The sequence below is a fragment of the Ambystoma mexicanum genome (assembly GCF_040938575.1).
Source record: "Ambystoma mexicanum isolate Mex_15411 chromosome 12 unlocalized genomic scaffold, UKY_AmexF1_1 Mex_chr12_unloc.2, whole genome shotgun sequence".
NCBI classification, from domain to species: domain Eukaryota; kingdom Metazoa; phylum Chordata; class Amphibia; order Caudata; family Ambystomatidae; genus Ambystoma; species Ambystoma mexicanum.
Genome location: NW_027182323.1, coordinates 1,170,222 through 1,194,414, shown reverse-complemented (window position 1 = coordinate 1,194,414; position 24,193 = coordinate 1,170,222). Strand labels below are relative to the sequence as shown.

The following is a 24,193-nucleotide window of genomic DNA, read 5'->3' as shown; positions in this document are numbered from 1 at the left end:
TAGATGGCTAGTGTGTGACATACTTATAAGGAACATATCTCACCTATCGATCCTTCCCAGAACCCTCTCTGTTCATTCACCGGTGACTATTACCCTTTGTTGGGGCCCGGATCGTGACCGCAGCAGACACTGGATAATGAAACCTCACTCTCTCCTCGACCCCGTCTTCAGCTCAGAGCTGGAGACCGCCATTGAGGAGTTCTTCGAAATTAACACCAACACAGTGTCCTCACAGGCCACCCTCTGGGAATCTTTCAAAGCTTATATAAGAGGTATTGCCCTGTCTAAGGAGAACAGCATCCTTAAAACAATTCACAGAAATATTGCTGAAAGCAAAGCCATGCTGTCCGCACTGGAAGCTCAATGCTCGCTACACCAAACTCCGGAACTCCTGGCATCAATCGGTACGGAACTTGACACATTCCGTTTTCTTGCGGACCGCGAACTGAGGTTCCTGGACAGCCCGGGACTTGCGAGGAAATACGGCGAGTGTCAACGCCCAGGCCATCTTCTGGCCAGGCTTCTCCACCGAGAATTTGGTGCCCCTCCCATCCCTGGAGTGGAGAGACCCGATGGTACCCTAGCCACGTCCCTGCAAGATATTAACTCTGAATTCCTCTCTTTCTACGAATCCCTATATGCCAATGCAGACAATGTCCCGACAGCGGAGATCTAGTCTTCCCTAGATAAGCTTCCCCTCTCGATCCTCTCCCCTGAGACCATTGGATGTCTCGAGAATCCATTCACCACCGGGGAATTCTTGGATGCCATAGACTCACTCTCATCAGGGAAATCCCCAGGCTCAGATGGCATTCCCGTTGAATTCTATTAACACTTCAAATCACTCCTACTCCCTCGCCTAATGGCCCTCTGGGAGGAATCAGTGGAGGTAGGTCTGTTTCCCCCTTCGCTCTGTGAAGCCACAATAACCGTTTTGCTGAAGCCCGGTAAACCCCCCACTCAATGCTGCTCTTATAGTCCACTCTCGCTTATCAACGGGTACGCCAAATTACTAGCCCTACGCCTTGCCCCCTACATGCCGCATATCATTCACCCCGATCAAGCGGGATTTATTCCGGGACGCTCCACCTCTCTGAACCTGAGGCGTCTCTTCAACATTATAAGCAGGATTAACCCAAATCTGCATGCAGTAGCAGTGGCACTCGATATGCAAAAAGCCTTCGATTCTGTCTCGTGGGAGAATCTCTGGCGGGTTCTTAAAAAATGCAAATTCTGCCCCGCTTCCTTTCCTGGGTCGGGCTGCTGTACTCCAACCCAGTGGCCAGGGTTCGTACTGAGGACCGATGCTCCCCCCTTTTCCAAATAACTAGGGGCACTAGGCAGGGCTGTCCCTTCTCTCCTCTGGTCTTTGCCATAGAGATGGAACCTTTCGCGGACATAGTATCCCTGTATGCTGATGATGCCCTTCTCTTCATCCGTTCCCCCGACACCAATTTGGCTCCGATATTGGAAGATATCCTTTTTGGACAAGTTTCTGGCCTCAAAGTAAATTGCTCTAAATCTACCCTTTTGCCGCTCACTGCCTGCACACGCCCCCCTCCTGATACCCAGCGATTCACATGGGCCCAGTCAAGCTTTACCTACCTGGGCATAGTAGTGTCTCGCCGATTCGAACAGGTTTTTGAAGAGAACTACCAAAAATACCTCACTAGCCTTACGACAAAAGTCGCTGGAGTAGGCTCCCGATCTCACTTGCCGGCAGGATAGGGATACTAAAAATGGTAGTATTACCCCAGCTTCTGTACAGGTTCGCCAATATCCCCCAGTGGCCGAGCGGCTGGTTCTTCCGGGTGCTGACTCGTACCCTTAATACCTTTCTTTGGCACTCAGACATGGTCCGGCTTAAACTCAAGACCTTGACCATCCCGATGGAGGTTGGCGGCTTCGGTGCTCCTGACTTCCTTAAGTACTGGCTGGTGTCCCAACTCCAATACACTTCACACTTGTTTAAAACATTGGACCCCCCACCTCATGTCAGACTCGAAAAGCTATCGATCAGCGATCGTGATATTTGCTCCCTGGTTATCACGCCCATGCCGAGGGTATTAGACTCACTTGACCCGGCGGCCTCTACTTCTCTGGCCCTATCTAAAACATGGTAATTACTAGGCATCGCCCACCCCTTTCATGGTAACTTTCCACTTTGGAACTTCCTCCCGGAGGTCCCACATGTACCTCCCGTCATCGTTCGCCGGTGGGCAGAGCCTGGATATGAACAACTATGGGACTTCTTCGAACAGGGTAACTTCATAGAGTGGCCAGATCTTCCACTGTCCTTGAAGCGGAGACCATCCGCTTGGCTTCAGTAGTCACCCCTCCGGAAAATCCTTAAACACAAATACCCCAGTTTCCCAGTGCTGCCACCTGATGAACCTGCAGTTACGGAGCTTACCTCTCCCACCCCCATGAGGGGCAAAGTTTCCAGACTCTACACCCTGGTACAGGCTAGATCGGCCCCTACATTTACCAAGTTAAGACATACCTGGGGGGATGACCTTGGTCTCGAAATCACAGATGAACGATGGGCCCGAATGTGTGCATGTATTCATCAGGTATCCTTTAACTCCCGCTTTAAATTGATCCAATTCAAGGTGCACCACAGATACCACTACACCCCGAGCAGACTACACCACATTTCAAATGACTTGTCCCCAAGGTGCCCCAGGTGTGGCTGCGACAACGCTGGCTATATCCACATGATTTGGTCCTGCCCCCGTCTCACTCAATTTTGGAGCGCAGTATGTGCTACTATGTCAGCTATCCTCGATCACCCTATTACCCTATCCCCAATGAGTTGTCTTTTCCATGACTTTTCTGAGCTCCGCTGAGATTCCAAAAACCTGGCTGGACTTTGCATGCCACTTGCTGTACGCTCTATTTTACTCTGCTGGCTTCGGCCTACCACACCCACCCATGCACAGTGGCTCAGGGCGGTCACATGGGCATCGGACACCGAAGAATCCTGGGCTATACAACAGCCAACCCACTAAAGACCCAGAGATGTTTGGTCAAGGTTTCGTTCATACATGGCTCCCATTGATTCTGCCTCGGACTCTACATCTCCAGTCCTCTCCCCCTGCTATTCCCGCACAACCTCCGGAATTGTTCACTCACTGCCCCCACACCCACCTTGGATGTCTGCCACATGTGCACAAACTGGTTTTGAATTTGCTTTATATGTTTGTATTACCTGCATTGCTCTGATTATACTTGTCCTGTATGTAGCTCACCTGTTCCTGTGCTGCCAAGCTAAATAAATAAAAGTAAAAAAATAAATAAAAAAAAGATAACTTGGTGGATGGGACAGAGAGGAAGAGGATGTGGGCAGCGGCAGACCCTAGACGGGCCTGCCACCTCCCCTCACTCACCTAAGTGTGCCAGCACTGAGAGGCAGACACTGTTGCCACCTAGATCCTTTATTACTTTGGGCTATTAGGTGGCACCCACCTATATGCTGAAACTATTGCATTAGAGTCCAGATCGGGGAAAAAGGCATCTGAGGAGGGAACCAAAGCTTGTAAGTGTTGTTTAGTTATTTGCCCACCCATTGACTGCCATGGCCATGTGGCCATTCCCACCCAGTCCTGCCCCTCCAGACCCAAAACTCCTAATTATGGGAACTCTTTGAGTTAACTTTAATCAAGACTTACCATCTAGCTTTGCACTCGAAATGTCTGCCAGTGTTTTTTCAAAGCAGTCTTCTGAGGGCTAATGTCTTAATTGCAGGAGTAAAGTGCCACCGGTGTAATTAAAATGTCGTAACCAAGTCTACATTCACAAGCACCATGCGTGTCCTTCACTGAAGTCTTGATAAAAACATGCATTGACAAAGCCTACTGTGATGGCTTGTGTTTTAAGATTTAAGTATTAGACGTTTGCCGGCACTATTATTAGATACCCAGGTACACACACCATTTTGCTGCTGGTACCATCAGTGGCCAGTTAATACCACTAGGGTGGTGCCTGGCAAGTGCCTTTCCCAGGCCTAGATAAAAGTCCAAACTGTTGGCATTGCCAGTGCTTGTTTAAAAGCAGCAGCACATGGTGCCAAGCAGTCACGTGGTGGTGCTTTGCTATTGGATCGGCCCTCTGTGGCACAACACCAGTGACACATATTCCTGCTAGTGAAGCCAGCTGTAATCCCTGAAAATCGATATTCTGCGGACAGAGATAAAACAGAAGAAAGATTGTGGGAAGTTCGCTCTATACCAGGTGATGAGAATGTGGTGGCAAACGAAAGCCTGACACATTCCTTCTGATTTCTGTGGCGAGGCGAAAGAGGAAACATCCCAAAGTAGAACAGAGATAGAGAATGAAAACAGTTCCCACATACAAAAAACTCCGTGCCGACTCTAACATTAGTGGAACGTTATCGTAAAGGGATGTAGCACAGCCACCAGCAGTCCCTATAGCAGAAACAATCTCGGTCCTGCATCGATTATCACTTTCGATTTCACTGCCGAACCTTTTCTACAAACTAGATTTCATTTGCAGAATTACTGGGCCGAGGGTCGGACGGCACAGATATTACGATGGTGTGTTTTAGGTGAGGGGATGTAGCTCAGTGGTAGAGCGCATGCTTTGCATGTATGAGGCCCCGGGTTCAATCCCCGGCATCTCCAGGTGCATATATTTTTTGGGGTACGCATGAACGCCAACATTTAAAGGATATACTGTTACATCCTCTTTGGGTTTCTGGTAAAGAGGACTATAATTTTATGTCGCATCTCACTACATTGAACATATTCCGTCGCTCACGTTTCAAGACTATCCTTCTTGTGACTAGTTCACATTACCAGACTGGGGCCCTGTCTAGACAACAAACAGCCGGAGCTGCCTCAGCAATACCGCGAATGGGGTTCACAGTAAACAAAACCCCTGGAGAGATGGTGACTGACAAATATAGATAGCATAGAACAAAGTGATCATGGGAAGCAGCAGCAGCAGGCAGGATTGGGCAGGCAAACATTCCACGTGACTTCTCTGAAGTGCCTCGAAGGAGTTCTTTAAAAGGGAAAAATAGAATTCATTAAATGTTTTCTTTAAAAATAGCTGTAAATTATCATAACCTATTCGTTGATGTGTTTTTTTTAAACTTTGTTTCAACGCTCTTAACATGTACATAGTCAAAGTAAAACTGTGCACTTGATTCGCCGCCGTCTGCAAGCAGTAGTACATTCATTTCAGCATACGGCAATACATAACGCCTCACTGTGGCAGTGCACAAGGATCTTATAGCATAGCACAGGCATGTTTTATTGCATGTATGTATTGTGTTTTGTATGGCACAAACCTTGCTGGGGCATAACAGAAAATTTTACATTCGGGGTGACGAAATGACTATTGCTCTGTAGGAGCACAGGGGTGAGTAGTGTCCAAAACACCTACTCAGCCCCAGACTGCTACTAAACCAGCAATGAGCGCAGTCATAAAGGGGAAGCCGACACACCCGACAGGTATACCCCCTATGCCTCTTTTGGTAACTGTGGCAAAGGGCAGTCTAAATTCTTTCTGAGGCTTTTGAGCTGTTACATTTGCACACAAACACCAATAGTATGGTGGTACCAACATGAATAAATGCCCAACCAAGGTTCTACAAAAACAGGAACTTTAGGAAATACGTACAGTGCATACAACAAATTAAAAACAATAAAGACCCACCTCTCTAAAGGAAACGGAGAGAATACACACTATGGGAATAAAGGGGCATTCAGTGTGAAGACAGGGGTGCTGGCCAATGATTTTAGCAGCACATTTCAATGTTCAAGGATATGTCTTTTAAATGGCTAAGAAAGGTGGCTTAAAAGTTACTGAGGTGCCGAGGCAGACAAGGGGGACAAAGATTCTTCAAATGCGCATGTCTATTGTGATTGGGGCTCAGCAGCATCGAGTCAGGCTTATTGGAGCTCTTTCTGGATCGAGTCAGTGTCAAGCCGTTTCAATTGGTGGTCCCACGAGATCATGGGCGCTGAGACAGGTTGAGTCCGCTCGAAGTGCTCAAATGGTACAGTGCAGACTTTTCAAAAATGATTGGCTAGATTGCGCAAGCTGGTCACCCCAAATGTGCCCTTGGGTGGGTTAGAGAGTAGAGCTTGCCTCTGCCCTGAAGCCTTCTGTCTTCAGCTCTACGGCAGAGAACTTTGGTATAAACTAACCATTCCCAACACATTTCCAATGAATCCTTCCTCTCCTTCTTCTGAGAATCCAAAGATGAATCAACTGAGGACCACATTTCCTGCCTTTATAAAGGCAACATTCTACAGCAGATTGGCCCAAAACAAGAATGTAGTCAGTGTCCAATCCAGGCTGCTATGACATGTGTACCTTGTCTTCCAATGTCATATATAGAGTGCCTGTGTCTGCAGAGAGTGGGGAGAGGGAAGGATGCGTAGGGAGGCCTGACAGAATCCAAAACAGTAAAACCCCTCTCTTGACCTAAGCCTGATCTCGTGGTACTCTAACTGCACCCACTATCCATGTCTGCATGCTTCAAAATGACTCTGGTGATCGACACCCTAATGTGACAGTGGCTTTGTCATATCAGGGCTGCCGGTGAAACACTCTTTCGCAGGGGACCTCCCGGTAGAGAGTTCCAGTACGCTGATGGGAGGTGTTAACATCTTCAGAGGCATAATAAGAAGAGCTTCCTGGGACAAGGTCCCACATGGATTGCCGGGTGGAGGTCAGAGAGCCGCTACTGGGTGAAGAGTGACCCCCAGAGACAATAATAACCCATCTGGGGGGGAACGATGTGGCACAGCTGGGAAGAAGGCAGCTGCTTAAGGAAATGTGCGCCACGTTCTGGGCATTGAGCGAGGAAGGGGGCGCTTGTGGACTCATATGGCCAGAATCGTGCCCAGATAAATATGGAGGGGTGCAAATTCACACATGGCTGTGGAGAAGTGCCAGAAAAAATGGAATATGGACATGACAAAGTTTTGCAGGGGAGCATGTTTCTCAATGTTTAGGGATGGCCTAATAAATTGGGGTGTACCAGGATACTACGATAAAGATGGGGTTGACCTATCTCAGGTGGGCTCAGACATATTATTGAATTTTAACGACGGATTGAGAGAGCATGGTTTTATTAAAAGAAAAAAAGAAGAAGCAAAGAGGAGGAGGATGGGGGCAGCGAAGGGGCGACAACCCCTTCTGGCCGTTGCGGCCAGTCAAAAGTAGTACAATGTTGAAAAGAGAGCTGATGGCATTAGAATGAGCTGGGTGCTGGAGGACAGAAGTGTTGAAGCACGTACGCTACTGATCGTCTGTGTGGACTTGCATGTTGAATATTAATATTTTGTAAATAATTATGCCTGGGCTTAATTTGTTATGGGCTTCAGGCGAGGATAAATGCCAGGCCAACAGCAGGTTAAAGCTCGGGATGAGGGCATAGCAGCACCCGACGTCATATGTTAGAGAGATGGCACACCCACCCTGAAAGGGGGGCATGAGGGCACCAGGCAATAACATGGTGGAGGGCCAAGGCCCCTCCAACTCCAATTCACAGGGCGGCAAACACAAGGGTCACAAAGCAAAGGTAACCCAGGTGGAGAAAGGCAGCAGGACAGGAAGGGGTGGCTGTCCCGAGGGAGAGGGACTCACGATTGGAAGGGCAAGGTCTTCTTCACACCTTCCAGGTGACTTCAGAGACCCGGGGGCCATTTTGTTTATGTCTTGTCAGCGATGGATGTCACACCAACGATCGAGCAGAGAAACATCCTCTTTACAGAGGAAATGACCATGAGCAATTAGCCCCGTGTTTAGCCTAACACGGCAGGTGGACACATAGGGCTGGAAAAAGAGCAGCCCCCGTTTGCAGTTTCCAGCCCCGGCTGGTGAAAAGAATTAGATAATGTCACTCCCCACAGCCCAAAACCAGAGATACACAATTCGTCCTGAGCGGGAGGTTCAGGAAGGTTGCAGGAGTGAGACCTGGATTTTGGAAACAGTTAAATATTTTCAGCTGCCAGTCCCCAGCCCTGGCCTGCAGGCCCACACCATGTGATCACGGTCCGGCAGGTCTCGCTGGTCTGGGCCTCCTGCATCAGCATGGTGCCCTGGGTCCGCCCAGGCCACCCTCCACCCAGGATGCTCCCGGCATCCACAGTGCCCCCGGCACCTCAAGCCCATGTCCCCATGGGCCATCATGGTCCCGGCCTGCAACAATAGTAAGTTCGGGTGATCCTGGCAAACTACCAAGGTGCTGGCTCCCCCAGCACGTGAGAGGCCGGCAGTGTGTCCACCTGCGGCCCCCCAACAGTTAAGTACATTCCAAATATGTAAATGTCACACATACATAGACTGAAAACTTGGCAGCTGGGCAAGGGGGTGGGGGTGTCCCAAGAATACTGAATCTCTACTGGAACAAGATGTGGGGCTTTAAGGAGGCTCAGCAGGCATGGTTCAAAGGGAGGCTGGCTCTTTACTGAAACATATGGGGTACGTGCCTGGGATCTTCACTCCGTTTTGAACCAAGCAATGGGTTCTAGTGAGATTGCCTTTGTGCTAGACCAATGGGTGGGCACTGGGGCAGCCTGGTGTACTCGGCAGAAGAGCCAACAACCCAGTCCACCCCAGCAAGAGTCTTTTCAACTATTCCTTACATTATTCCTATTTCATTGTAGTAAGGCCAACACATCATACTGTTGTGTATAATCCACACTCATACAATCATATCAATCTTTCACAAGCTGTAAAATTCGAAATGTTCAGAGACTGTGCTAGATACTAAATTGCCTAATCTCACTTGGAGATATGGTAATTGAGGAGAAAACCCAAGAGTCTTTTCTGAACAGAGCCCAATGCAACAGCCATTTCAAGTCATTTTCCAGAATGGCATCATGACGGCAATGGGGAATAAACATAATGTTCCAGGCCTGTATTCTATGACTGGTCCAAAGGCAAGAAAGAGTCATGAAATCCCATGCAGGTGAGATGGTAAGGTGCATATGTTAAGGGGTTTCAACCTCTGCTCAGTGCTCCCTGAGGTACTCATTCTCCGTGACAAGCTCTTTACAAAGACATAAGTATAATACAAAGTCCCAATGATTAAGAATTACTGATATCGGGAAAGGGTGTATTAGGCTATCATAAATCTCGTAGTACTGCAGATTTCAGGGCACCTGTGCTTAGCTAAAAATTAGGGGTACCGTGGCACTAAGTGTATGGTTCCATGGTGTAATGGTTAGCACTCTGGACTTTGAATCCAGCGATCCGAGTTCAAATCTCGGTGGAACCTCACATTTTTCACTGAAATGAGACGCTTTTCGGAATCTCAATTTTATTTCCCTTTATTTCATTCATTCCCGCTCCTAGTATTTACAATTCGAATACATCATGAACGAAAGTCGGTCTTAGTTTCGTCTGACTTTATTTTGTTCCGTGTTCTTTACATACTATCACTATAAAAAATGTAATCTGTATTAATTTTGCTACTAAATAGTTTTTAAAATAGTGTTCGTTCATATCACGTTGTGCATATGGACTTCACTATGGAAGATGAAAAGTGAGGATTAAAGAGGCTTTCGCTAAAAGTGTTTCCGCCCGGTTTCGAACCGGGGACCTTTCGCGTGTGAGGCGAACGTGATAACCACTACACTACGGAAACGGAACTGTACGTGTGCTTTTCTTTCCCATTATTATGATAGCGCATGGAAGGGGGTGCTGAAGCACGGCATATCAACACAGTAACATTTAAGCCAGCTGGCTCCTTCCATGCCAGTGAAGTCAGACAGATCATTGTACACTGGATTAAACTTGCGACCAAGATCCCGTTAATATATATGTCTTACTCCATGGACACTCCCCATCTTTTGAAGTTTTAAAGGAATGTATTGTTTCATTTTGAGTGCCCCAAATCAATCCAAAATCCTTTGTAAACGTGGATCTGTCTCCAGTGCTGCATCAACCACCTGTGCCCGCACCTGGCACAGGTGAGTGTCCCTGTATTAGATCACTACCACCACCTATGCACCTCATACCATGCGCCACACACCTGAACGATTTATCAGCAACAGAAGAGATATTGTTTTCCCTGGAAAATGCAATGCCCAGAGAGCCACATGAATTTGAATCACACACCCAAAGAGGACGACACATAGGGGGCCCAGTATGACACAGGGGGCGCAGGATGGCGGCTATAGCACAGCAGTGCACGTGCCAGAGGAAGACAGAGAGAAGCACGTGGATGCGGTGCTTTAAAGACATGCATCCTGTTTGAGCTTCCAGCATCACATAGACTCAATAGACAGCTGTGTGACTGTCTCCCAGGTGTCCTCTGCCATGTGTTGGTTTGGGGCTCTGCCGATGCAATTACCACAGAGCAGCCAGAAGGCACCCCAGTAACTCAGCAGCCCAGGAACGCCATTGGTTGAATGTCATCACTTGTCTCAGAGAAAATGAATATCGTTAGAGGGCTTGAGCATGCGTGTGTGAAGTGTATTTCTGGTTGTGCATATTGTGACCAACCCTACAGATGTATCAACCTGTGACCGATAATGGCATTTTAACGAGTTGGTTGCAAGAGGGTGCCTGGGCAGTATGGCTGTGTGCTGGCCACAGCAGGCCTGAGCAATCTTATGCAAGGGAATTGTCTTTATTATTGTTATTTAGTATTGTGAACACTTTTCCCGCCCAAAAGGAACCAGAGGGCAATTTCCAGAGAAATAGAGAACTGCAACATACACGTACTAAATAATCACAAATACAGTAATTTCTTAATAAATCCAAAACATCCAATTGCAATTCAAGCTGCAGGAGCACTCCTCAAAAAGTCTTTTAAAACATGGTGGACGAGAATTCAGAGTGCACGGTAACAGTGCACAGCACAGGTTCAGATGCGTTCCACACTGCACAAGCCCCCTTAGAAAAGGAAAGGATCCACTTTTTAATGTTTGTTTTTAATAGAGAATCAACGTTTTTCTTCTAGATGACCTGATTACATATAATATGAATTAATCCAAATAGACAGAAACACTGGGCTGAACAGTTGTAAAGTTTTTAAAACAATATAGAGCTTTATTTATCATGTTGCTTGCCCCCCATTGTGACGCAGTGACCAGGAGAAATTTGACCTAACATCCTTAATGCATATACAAGCAGGGCTTCAGTATGTTAGACCGCCTTAGGGGTGCCAGATTTGACTTTGCGTGGAAATACAGAAGATAATTCATACAGTCCACTCTTAATCACACCAGTCCCTGAACTACTGTCCTAAAACCATCTTTAGGCAAAGAGGTGACATACATTTCAGTAGCTGTAGATTTTGTTCATCAGATTAGATAGTGAATACAACATGCTTTGCAAGGGACAGTCTGGGAACACAAAGAAGCCCAGGACTTAACTGTAGAATATATTGGCGCAGAAACAATATGTAAAGTGAACTCTCCCAGGCAGAGCTAAGGGATAGAACAAGAACTGAGTCTTGGAAGGGCTGCGTTTGTCCTCTTCCAGTCTCTAATGTTCTGGGAGGGTTGTTTGAGCTGCCGGATGCTCTCCTCGGTTGACACCATTAGATAAATATGGGCATCTTGCACACACTGCTTCATGAAGAATCCCAGCTGGTCAACCATCATCACCAGTGGCTCCATACATAGAGTTTTACTAACGGCTGACTCCTAGGAAACCTAAGCTGGTGTAGGGCTAGAGGAGAGCTGTTACTCCGCACCCTGACCAGTTCAGACAGCTTTGGCCATAAAGAAGATTAACCAGTCCCTCAAGCTCTTTCACTTCCAATACGGGCAGGAGTATGTCAGTCCAAAAGACATTGGGCCTCATTATGAGTTGGCCGGTAACCCGCCTGAGCCACCGGCCGGCTACCAGCAAACTCACCTTACCATTACCGGTGCCTGAAATCCGTGTGTTACCGGGATATTACGGGTGCCAGCAACGGTGGTAAGTTCCCATTCTCGGGAGTCCCATAGGGGCCCCCCAGTTCAGCATGGTGCCCTGGGTCCACCCAGGCCACCCTCCATCCAGGATGCTCCCGGCATCCACAGTGCGCCCAGGCCCATGTCCCCATGGGCCATTGGGATCCTGTCCTGCAACAACAGAAAGTCTGGGTGATCCCGGCAATCTACCAAGATGCTGGCACCCCCAGCACTTGTGATGCTGGCCGTGTGTCCACTGTCGCCCCCCACCAATGGCGACGAGGAAGACGGACCCCTGCAGCACAATCTGTTGCCCGCAGGAGAAAGAAAAGGAAGCAGCACCCACTGCCACAAGAAAAGGAGAGAGTGGATGCCCAGTGACCCACCGGCAGACCCTCCCTGGCCGCAGCCGTGTGTGAAGAGGGTGCTTGTGCAGCCGGAGTGCGGGTCAGCCTGCAGCACTGCGGCATCGGCCATCAAGTGTTTTGCCTGCTCCCGCCGAGGGAGAAAGTGCCCAGCTCCGCGATAGCAGCTCCAAACCAGAACACGCATGAAGCAGCATCCGCTGCAAAAGTAAAATGCAGAAGAGGCGGCATCCGCCGCCGGTCAGAAGAAATGTGCCCCAAGAAGAGAGTAGATGCTAAGGGACCTCTGCCGCCTTACAGAGGGAGAGCGCGATGCTGCAGCGTGGGTGGCGCTACCGTAATCAATAAATAAATCTCCTGCCGGAAAGTGGGAGGAAGTAAGGTGCACACCAGTCTTCAAGAGGTCAGATGTTTCTGTACGGTTTTCGCACTATTCTTTTGCAAAGGACCAGGTGTCTCCTGGAACAGCTACAGCGAAGCAGGGCCTCAAGAATCGGTTGGATGATTATACTTGTGATGAGACAAAAGAGCTGAAAAGCAAGGGTTCAGTGGGTACTATGTAACAGTTTTTAATCTAGAGATCATGCTAGACTCAACAGGGACACATTCCATGGAGCATCGATAAGTGGAGGAGTACCTAAGAAGAGCAATAGAGGCACATAAATCCGCGGATTAATAGCTCATAACTCCACCACTAGTGCAGAGCTACCAAAGCCCAATGATAGAAGAAAGTGAAATTAGAGTGTGTATGTGGTTGTGCAAAGTGCAGACACTAGCCACAGTCTACGCATTTGTACATGCGTACATACATGCATGTGTCTGCTTCCACAGCAAGTGTACTGCAATGAGATCTAGTCGCTCAGAGGCTGTGATGGGCCACTATCCTTGATGTGGTTTGCCCTTATATGCCAGTATCCATACATAAGAACATAGTCCTGCTGACGTTGTCAGTAAAAATGCCATGCCACAATAAGAAAACATGTCACGACTGGCTGCACCCATATATGCCAGTATAGCGATATAGGAACGCTCATCATACTGGCTTTAATTTACCCTTGATGCCAGTAAAAATGCAATGCCATGTCAGAAAATAGCTTCAGGCAGGATGCAACCAAATTAGCTAGTCTAGCCAAGTAATAACACTTACCATTCAGTATAAATCCCTTTTGTTTTCCAGTTCAGTCCACTTTATTTCCTCATGCATTCTTCAATTATGTCCCCACTCTTTTGCCTTCTCATTCTGAATCCTGTCTCCCTGTACTGAAATCTTTTTTTTCTCTGTATCCCTCTGTGCATCTCTATCACATCACAACTCAGATAACTTGGTTGGGGAGGGGGGCGCTGTAGCTCTCATAGAAGATGGCCGCCTGATTGTGAACTCCGCTTCGTGGGGCGCCTTCCTGTTTGAATCCTCCTTTGGTGCCCTATTAAAACCTGGGCCAGCCACCCTATTAAATTGCTGCAGGACCCGGGCGTGTGCTGCTCGAACCCCGCGTCCTGAATCAACCCTATCGCAGAGATCCAGTGCTTTGAAATTGGGCCGGGAGCTGGCGCCGTTCTGCCCCGCTCCTCTGCTCCAGAGTCATTTGGCTTGACTCTGAGGATCCGGGGCCTACTGGGGGGAGGGGCACTGTGCGGTGCGGCGTCACCTTCTCCCCACTCCTCGAGGAACCGTTGCGGCCTGTGCGCAGACACCAGCCCCCTGACTGGACCCCGGGGTGCAACCCCAAATGTAGAGCTGTTGCTCCGCCGCCTCTCCCAGGGCGGCGTGCTGCCTATCAGTGCCTCTTGTGGATCCGGAGAGGAGGCTTCCTGTTCTGGGACCGGATTGCGGGACGCTCCCGCTCCTGGCTACTGCGGTGAGTCCCTTCGGGTCCCACCAGACACTCTGCCCATCCGCACTGTAGTGCTGCCGGTGCTGGCACGCGTCGCCTCCCTCCCTGGACTCACGACCGGAACCTGGACCTTCTGTGCCGGGACCCACTGTGGCTGTCGTCACGCTCCGCTGCCCTGCTACCCTGCCAGACGCACAGGGCCCCCGCTCCTAACGCGACCTGGTGGGCCCTGTTGGGGGGGACACAGACTCCTCGGGCGCCGTCATCTATTAACCCGTGCACCACTTAGGTGTTGGCACACGCTGCCCGCTGCTGGCCCTTGGATTGGGACCTCTTCTCTTGGTGTGGATCCTACTGCTCTCCACCGTAGTGCCTGCATGGGGTATTCGCCGTGGTGATACACCTCCCGCTCATTGCGCCACATATATCAGTTGGGACACCACACAGACCATGGTTAGTGGTGCACCAGGCTGGTCCCCCCTACCGCGGCGCGCAGTGACTGGACCCTCTGCTTTACTTGGATATACTGGGATCGAAGACCCCTGCAGTGACTGTCTCCTCGCTGCCTGGCCGTGGGCGTCCTGCTAACCCCTCTGTGGTCCACCACTGCCTTGCTGGGAGCCTTGGCGGACCTCTCCTCCGACACAGGAAGTGGACTCCCCAGTTTGCTCAACCACATCAGTGCCCATAGCTGCTCCTACTTCCACCCCTGTCACGGCACACTGATCTCCGGTTCTTGGCCTTCACCCGTGATCTTCGGGGCGGTCGACACCAGGGGATCCACTCACTGACCACTCAGTGCCCTCATACCACTGCCGGCCAGGGAGATCCCCCCCGGACCTGCGAACTGGCGGGCAGTGGTTACCAGAGACTCCACATCCTATTACAGCACTACTTTCCACTTCAACCCTGTCGTCCTCTGGGCGCCCGAATGCTCTGAATAGCCTGTCCGACCATCCTCTGTGTCCTGCCCTCTGCCTCCCGACCTGCCTCGACACTCCTGCCGCCCGCCCAGGCCTTCGGGCCCACCCTCCGCCTGGTGCCATGACCAAGGGAGCTGGAAAGAAGCAATGCTCAATTAACATTTTCACAAAAACCCCGTTGGGGCCGGTGGGGGAGGTGTCCGGGTAGGAACCATCTAACCCCTCGACCTCGGACCCGGCAGACGCTCAAAAAATGATGGAATACATCCGGGAGGTGTTCACCACGCTCCACAGAGAGCTTGACGACATGAATGGCACTATATCCTCTATCAAGGCTCATATGGAGAGGACCGACGGCCGGGTTGCCGAGATCGAGACACGAGTGAGTACCACCAAGGATAACTTGAGCTCTCTAAGGGCGGAGGTCTCCACACTTTCTGGCCGTGTCGCCGAGGTTGAGAAAAAGAACGAGGACCTCGAATCACGCTGGAGACGTAACAACCTCCGCATTATCGGAGTACCCGAAGATGGCATAAAGGTACCCATGGAGGATTACTTAGAGTGCACTCTACTAAAATTGTTAGACTCCAAAACTCTCCCCATAGTTCGCGATCGAGAGAGCCCACCGTGCCCTCACTGCAAAGCCCAGACCGGGTGCACCACTACGACCCATTATAGGTAGAGTTCTAAACTTCCGTGACCGTGACGCCCTGCTCAGGCCGGCTAGAGCCAAGGGTGAACTCATTCTGGGCGCTGCCAGGATCCATCTATATCCTGATTTCTCGGTGGCAGTCCAACGTGAACGCAAAACCTTCCTGGCAGTAAAGAGGAGGCTTCGAGACCTGCAGGTCAAATACTCCATGTTATACCCCGCTAAATTGAGCATTGAACATTCCAACCAGGTCTACTTCTTCACAATCCCTGAGGAGGCCTCCAGATTTATCGATGAACATTTCCCCGGCTGACCCCCTTTTGAAACACACATTGTCAATGTTATGTTTATTGGCTGATTGTTCATGATTTGGGACTCCGACTTGGTACAGAAATGTCTACCCGGTGGATGAGCGTGAGAAGGGGCTGTCTTCCGCCTACTCGAGTTTTTCGGTCTATGACATGTATGTTCTGGTCCTTAGGGCTGGCCTCATAATCCCATGGGAGACTCTCGTAGTTATCACTGAACGCCTCTCTGGTTCAATTTCTCTCCGCAGCGCTCATCCACTGTTGCTAGTTTACTCTATTAGTTGCTGTTAAATTCAGTCACCTTCCTGGTCTAGTTGATTGATTAGGGGGCTACTTCCCCCATACGTGAGAAAATTGTTTCTATATTTTGCGATCATGCCCTTTCCACCCAGGTGGAGTCCTACCCGGGTGGCACAAGATGTCATCACTAGGCACCATGCTTATCCTTAAATTGCCTTCCGGTCCGGAGCACCGCCGCCAGGCCAGCTCACAGGCCCCCCGGCGTTGATGCCATTGGTTTGGATTTGGTTGTTTGGGCATGGGGTTGTCATTCCTCTGTTTGTTTGGGGGCGGGACGTCGGAGGGGGTGGGCGTTGTTGGGTTTTATGTTAAAAAAGGCTTGGTATCCACAGGGGAGGTAGAGTATGGGGCAATATTGTTCAGTTATTATTGCAAGGCTGATCAAATGGTGCACCGATCATGGGGAGCACCACCCCGTTAATCCGTCACTTCTAATGACCACCTCTGGACTGTCAACTGAGGATAACTTGACATTCATGAGTTGGAATGTGCGGGGGCTGGGAAACTATAAGAAGATGAAACAACTACAGCTTCAGGCCAAACGCCATTGGGTCAAAATACTGTTTTTACAAGAAACGCACGCCTACACCGAGTATTGTGAAAGATTTGCCAAAATGTGGGGCCCTCAGAGGTACTTTACTAATTATTCTACCCAAAGCCGGGGAGTTATGACTCTAATTCACAGGAGCCTTAAATTTAACCCCATATCTACACAGATCGACCCCCTGGGCAGATATGTGTTAGTCCATGGTAGTCTGCAGAATAAGGAGGTGGTCCTATTAAACATCTATGGATCCAATATCGACGACCTGGAGTTCTATTCACATCTCACGTCTCTCCTTGACAGCTTCCTGCTAACAATAATCCTCTGGGGAGGTGATTTTAATACGATATTTGACGTAGACCTTGACAGATACGGCTCCAGACCTCGCCGACTTTCCAAAGCAGCCTACACTACACTGTCATCTCTCCCCAGTCTTTCCCTGGTGGACGCATGGAGGCTTCTCTATCCCGACTCCCGCTCCTACTCCTTCTACTCTTCGGTGCATGACTCATATTCCTGAATCGATAGATGGCTAGTGTGTGACATACTTATAAGGAACATATCTCACCTATCGATCCTTCCCAGAACCCTCTCTGTTCATTCACCGGTGACTATTACCCTTTGTTGGGGCCCGGATCGTGACCGCAGCAGACACTGGATAATGAAACCTCACTCTCTCCTCGACCCCGTCTTCAGCTCAGAGCTGGAGACCGCCATTGAGGAGTTCTTCGAAATTAACACCAACACAGTGTCCTCACAGGCCACCCTCTGGGAATCTTTCAAAGCTTATATAAGAGGTATTGCCCTGTCTAAGGAGAACAGCATCCTTAAAACAATTCACAGAAATATTGCTGAAAGCAAAGCCATGCTGTCCGCACTGGAAGCTCAATGCTCGCTACACCAAACTCCGGAACTCCTGGCATCAATCGGTACGGAACTTGACACATTCCGTTTTCTTGCGGACCGCGAACTGAGGTTCCTGGACAGCCCGGGACTTGCGAGGAAATACGGCGAGTGTCAACGCCCAGGCCATCTTCTGGCCAGGCTTCTCCACCGAGAATTTGGTGCCCCTCCCATCCCTGGAGTGGAGAGACCCGATGGTACCCTAGCCACGTCCCTGCAAGATATTAACTCTGAATTCCTCTCTTTCTACGAATCCCTATATGCCAATGCAGACAATGTCCCGACAGCGGAGATCTAGTCTTCCCTAGATAAGCTTCCCCTCTCGATCCTCTCCCCTGAGACCATTGGATGTCTCGAGAATCCATTCACCACCGGGGAATTCTTGGATGCCATAGACTCACTCTCATCAGGGAAATCCCCAGGCTCAGATGGCATTCCCGTTGAATTCTATTAACACTTCAAATCACTCCTACTCCCTCGCCTAATGGCCCTCTGGGAGGAATCAGTGGAGGTAGGTCTGTTTCCCCCTTCGCTCTGTGAAGCCACAATAACCGTTTTGCTGAAGCCCGGTAAACCCCCCACTCAATGCTGCTCTTATAGTCCACTCTCGCTTATCAACGGGTACGCCAAATTACTAGCCCTACGCCTTGCCCCCTACATGCCGCATATCATTCACCCCGATCAAGCGGGATTTATTCCGGGACGCTCCACCTCTCTGAACCTGAGGCGTCTCTTCAACATTATAAGCAGGATTAACCCAAATCTGCATGCAGTAGCAGTGGCACTCGATATGCAAAAAGCCTTCGATTCTGTCTCGTGGGAGAATCTCTGGCGGGTTCTTAAAAAATGCAAATTCTGCCCCGCTTCCTTTCCTGGGTCGGGCTGCTGTACTCCAACCCAGTGGCCAGGGTTCGTACTGAGGACCGATGCTCCCCCCTTTTCCAAATAACTAGGGGCACTAGGCAGGGCTGTCCCTTCTCTCCTCTGGTCTTTGCCATAGAGATGGAACCTTTCGCGGACATAGTATCCCTGTATGCTGATGATGCCCTTCTCTTCATCCGTTCCCCCGACACCAATTTGGCTCCGATATTGGAAGATATCCTTTTTGGACAAGTTTCTGGCCTCAAAGTAAATTGCTCTAAATCTACCCTTTTGCCGCTCACTGCCTGCACACGCCCCCCTCCTGATACCCAGCGATTCACATGGGCCCAGTCAAGCTTTACCTACCTGGGCATAGTAGTGTCTCGCCGATTCGAACAGGTTTTTGAAGAGAACTACCAAAAATACCTCACTAGCCTTACGACAAAAGTCGCTGGAGTAGGCTCCCGATCTCACTTGCCGGCAGGATAGGGATACTAAAAATGGTAGTATTACCCCAGCTTCTGTACAGGTTCGCCAATATCCCCCAGTGGCCGAGCGGCTGGTTCTTCCGGGTGCTGACTCGTACCCTTAATACCTTTCTTTGGCACTCAGACATGGTCCGGCTTAAACTCAAGACCTTGACCATCCCGATGGAGGTTGGCGGCTTCGGTGCTCCTGACTTCCTTAAGTACTGGCTGGTGTCCCAACTCCAATACACTTCACACTTGTTTAAAACATTGGACCCCCCACCTCATGTCAGACTCGAAAAGCTATCGATCAGCGATCGTGATATTTGCTCCCTGGTTATCACGCCCATGCCGAGGGTATTAGACTCACTTGACCCGGCGGCCTCTACTTCTCTGGCCCTATCTAAAACATGGTAATTACTAGGCATCGCCCACCCCTTTCATGGTAACTTTCCACTTTGGAACTTCCTCCCGGAGGTCCCACATGTACCTCCCGTCATCGTTCGCCGGTGGGCAGAGCCTGGATATGAACAACTATGGGACTTCTTCGAACAGGGTAACTTCATAGAGTGGCCAGATCTTCCACTGTCCTTGAAGCGGAGACCATCCGCTTGGCTTCAGTAGTCACCCCTCCGGAAAATCCTTAAACACAAATACCCCAGTTTCCCAGTGCTGCCACCTGATGAACCTGCAGTTACGGAGCTTACCTCTCCCACCCCCATGAGGGGCAAAGTTTCCAGACTCTACACCCTGGTACAGGCTAGATCGGCCCCTACATTTACCAAGTTAAGACATACCTGGGGGGATGACCTTGGTCTCGAAATCACAGATGAACGATGGGCCCGAATGTGTGCATGTATTCATCAGGTATCCTTTAACTCCCGCTTTAAATTGATCCAATTCAAGGTGCACCACAGATACCACTACACCCCGAGCAGACTACACCACATTTCAAATGACTTGTCCCCAAGGTGCCCCAGGTGTGGCTGCGACAACGCTGGCTATATCCACATGATTTGGTCCTGCCCCCGTCTCACTCAATTTTGGAGCGCAGTATGTGCTACTATGTCAGCTATCCTCGATCACCCTATTACCCTATCCCCAATGAGTTGTCTTTTCCATGACTTTTCTGAGCTCCGCTGAGATTCCAAAAACCTGGCTGGACTTTGCATGCCACTTGCTGTACGCTCTATTTTACTCTGCTGGCTTCGGCCTACCACACCCACCCATGCACAGTGGCTCAGGGCGGTCACATGGGCATCGGACACCGAAGAATCCTGGGCTATACAACAGCCAACCCACTAAAGACCCAGAGATGTTTGGTCAAGGTTTCGTTCATACATGGCTCCCATTGATTCTGCCTCGGACTCTACATCTCCAGTCCTCTCCCCCTGCTATTCCCGCACAACCTCCGGAATTGTTCACTCACTGCCCCCACACCCACCTTGGATGTCTGCCACATGTGCACAAACTGGTTTTGAATTTGCTTTATATGTTTGTATTACCTGCATTGCTCTGATTATACTTGTCCTGTATGTAGCTCACCTGTTCCTGTGCTGCCAAGCTAAATAAATAAAAGTAAAAAAATAAATAAAAAAAAGATAACTTGGTGGATGGGACAGAGAGGAAGAGGATGTGGGCAGCGGCAGACCCTAGACGGGCCTGCCACCTCCCCTCACTCACCTAAGTGTGCCAGCACTGAGAGGCAGACACTGTTGCCACCTAGATCCTTTATTACTTTGGGCTATTAGGTGGCACCCACCTATATGCTGAAACTATTGCATTAGAGTCCAGATCGGGGAAAAAGGCATCTGAGGAGGGAACCAAAGCTTGTAAGTGTTGTTTAGTTATTTGCCCACCCATTGACTGCCATGGCCATGTGGCCATTCCCACCCAGTCCTGCCCCTCCAGACCCAAAACTCCTAATTATGGGAACTCTTTGAGTTAACTTTAATCAAGACTTACCATCTAGCTTTGCACTCGAAATGTCTGCCAGTGTTTTTTCAAAGCAGTCTTCTGAGGGCTAATGTCTTAATTGCAGGAGTAAAGTGCCACCGGTGTAATTAAAATGTCGTAACCAAGTCTACATTCACAAGCACCATGCGTGTCCTTCACTGAAGTCTTGATAAAAACATGCATTGACAAAGCCTACTGTGATGGCTTGTGTTTTAAGATTTAAGTATTAGACGTTTGCCGGCACTATTATTAGATACCCAGGTACACACACCATTTTGCTGCTGGTACCATCAGTGGCCAGTTAATACCACTAGGGTGGTGCCTGGCAAGTGCCTTTCCCAGGCCTAGATAAAAGTCCAAACTGTTGGCATTGCCAGTGCTTGTTTAAAAGCAGCAGCACATGGTGCCAAGCAGTCACGTGGTGGTGCTTTGCTATTGGATCGGCCCTCTGTGGCACAACACCAGTGACACATATTCCTGCTAGTGAAGCCAGCTGTAATCCCTGAAAATCGATATTCTGCGGACAGAGATAAAACAGAAGAAAGATTGTGGGAAGTTCGCTCTATACCAGGTGATGAGAATGTGGTGGCAAACGAAAGCCTGACACATTCCTTCTGATTTCTGTGGCGAGGCGAAAGAGGAAACATCCCAAAGTAGAACAGAGATAGAGAATGAAAACAGTTCCCACATACAAAAAACTCCGTGCCGACTCTAACATTAGTGGAACGTTATCGTAAAGGGATGTAGCACAGCCACCAGCAGTCCCTATAGCAGAAACAATCTCGGTCCTGCATCGATTATCACTTTCGATTTCACTGCCGAACCTTTTCTACAAACTAGATTTCATTTGCAGAATTACTGGGCCGAGGGTCGGACGGCACAGATATTACGATGGTGTGTTTTAGGTGAGGGGATGTAGCTCAGTGGTAGAGCGCATGCTTTGCATGTATGAGGCCCCGGGTTCAATCCCCGGCATCTCCAGGTGCATATATTTTTTGGGGTACGCATGAACGCCAACATTTAAAGGATATACTGTTACATCCTCTTTGGGTTTCTGGTAAAGAGGACTATAATTTTATGTCGCATCTCACTACATTGAACATATTCCGTCGCTCACGTTTCAAGACTATCCTTCTTGTGACTAGTTCACATTACCAGACTGGGGCCCTGTCTAGACAACAAACAGCCGGAGCTGCCTCAGCAATACCGCGAATGGGGTTCACAGTAAACAAAACCCCTGGAGAGATGGTGACTGACAAATATAGATAGCATAGAACAAAGTGATCATGGGAAGCAGCAGCAGCAGGCAGGATTGGGCAGGCAAACATTCCACGTGACTTCTCTGAAGTGCCTCGAAGGAGTTCTTTAAAAGGGAAAAATAGAATTCATTAAATGTTTTCTTTAAAAATAGCTGTAAATTATCATAACCTATTCGTTGATGTGTTTTTTTTAAACTTTGTTTCAACGCTCTTAACATGTACATAGTCAAAGTAAAACTGTGCACTTGATTCGCCGCCGTCTGCAAGCAGTAGTACATTCATTTCAGCATACGGCAATACATAACGCCTCACTGTGGCAGTGCACAAGGATCTTATAGCATAGCACAGGCATGTTTTATTGCATGTATGTATTGTGTTTTGTATGGCACAAACCTTGCTGGGGCATAACAGAAAATTTTACATTCGGGGTGACGAAATGACTATTGCTCTGTAGGAGCACAGGGGTGAGTAGTGTCCAAAACACCTACTCAGCCCCAGACTGCTACTAAACCAGCAATGAGCGCAGTCATAAAGGGGAAGCCGACACACCCGACAGGTATACCCCCTATGCCTCTTTTGGTAACTGTGGCAAAGGGCAGTCTAAATTCTTTCTGAGGCGTTTGAGCTGTTACATTTGCACACAAACACCAATAGTATGGTGGTACCAACATGAATAAATGCCCAACCAAGGTTCTACAAAAACAGGAACTTTAGGAAATACGTACAGTGCATACAACAAATTAAAAACAATAAAGACCCACCTCTCTAAAGGAAACGGAGAGAATACACACTATGGGAATAAAGGGGCATTCAGTGTGAAGACAGGGGTGCTGGCCAATGATTTTAGCAGCACATTTCAATGTTCAAGGATATGTCTTTTAAATGGCTAAGAAAGGTGGCTTAAAAGTTACTGAGGTGCCGAGGCAGACAAGGGGGACAAAGATTCTTCAAATGCGCATGTCTATTGTGATTGGGGCTCAGCAGCATCGAGTCAGGCTTATTGGAGCTCTTTCTGGATCGAGTCAGTGTCAAGCCGTTTCAATTGGTGGTCCCACGAGATCATGGGCGCTGAGACAGGTTGAGTCCGCTCGAAGTGCTCAAATGGTACAGTGCAGACTTTTCAAAAATGATTGGCTAGATTGCGCAAGCTGGTCACCCCAAATGTGCCCTTGGGTGGGTTAGAGAGTAGAGCTTGCCTCTGCCCTGAAGCCTTCTGTCTTCAGCTCTACGGCAGAGAACTTTGGTATAAACTAACCATTCCCAACACATTTCCAATGAATCCTTCCTCTCCTTCTTCTGAGAATCCAAAGATGAATCAACTGAGGACCACATTTCCTGCCTTTATAAAGGCAACATTCTACAGCAGATTGGCCCAAAACAAGAATGTAGTCAGTGTCCAATCCAGGCTGCTATGACATGTGTACCTTGTCTTCCAATGTCATATATAGAGTGCCTGTGTCTGCAGAGAGTGGGGAGAGGGAAGGATGCGTAGGGAGGCCTGACAGAATCCAAAACAGTAAAACCCCTCTCTTGACCTAAGCCTGATCTCGTGGTACTCTAACTGCACCCACTATCCATGTCTGCATGCTTCAAAATGACTCTGGTGATCGACACCCTAATGTGACAGTGGCTTTGTCATATCAGGGCTGCCGGTGAAACACTCTTTCGCAGGGGACCTCCCGGTAGAGAGTTCCAGTACGCTGATGGGAGGTGTTAACATCTTCAGAGGCATAATAAGAAGAGCTTCCTGGGACAAGGTCCCACATGGATTGCCGGGTGGAGGTCAGAGAGCCGCTACTGGGTGAAGAGTGACCCCCAGAGACAATAATAACCCATCTGGGGGGGAACGATGTGGCACAGCTGGGAAGAAGGCAGCTGCTTAAGGAAATGTGCGCCACGTTCTGGGCATTGAGCGAGGAAGGGGGCGCTTGT

At 49.2% G+C, this 24,193-nt stretch overlaps 4 non-coding genes across 4 annotated transcripts; 3 read left to right on the top strand and 1 right to left on the bottom strand.

The window, feature by feature from the left end:
- The first annotated feature begins 4,571 nt into the window (after positions 1-4,571).
- TRNAA-UGC (transfer RNA alanine (anticodon UGC)) lies at positions 4,572-4,643 on the top strand. The gene has a single exon. It is a non-coding gene; the product is annotated as a tRNA-Ala (tRNA).
- Positions 4,644-9,187: 4,544 nt separating this feature from the next.
- Positions 9,188-9,259, top strand: TRNAQ-UUG (transfer RNA glutamine (anticodon UUG)). Its single transcript has one exon. It is a non-coding gene; the product is annotated as a tRNA-Gln (tRNA).
- Positions 9,260-9,555: 296 nt separating this feature from the next.
- On the bottom strand, positions 9,556-9,628 carry TRNAV-CAC (transfer RNA valine (anticodon CAC)). The gene has a single exon. It is a non-coding gene; the product is annotated as a tRNA-Val (tRNA).
- Positions 9,629-21,911: 12,283 nt separating this feature from the next.
- Positions 21,912-21,983, top strand: TRNAA-UGC (transfer RNA alanine (anticodon UGC)). The gene has a single exon. It is a non-coding gene; the product is annotated as a tRNA-Ala (tRNA).
- Positions 21,984-24,193: the final 2,210 nt, after the last annotated feature.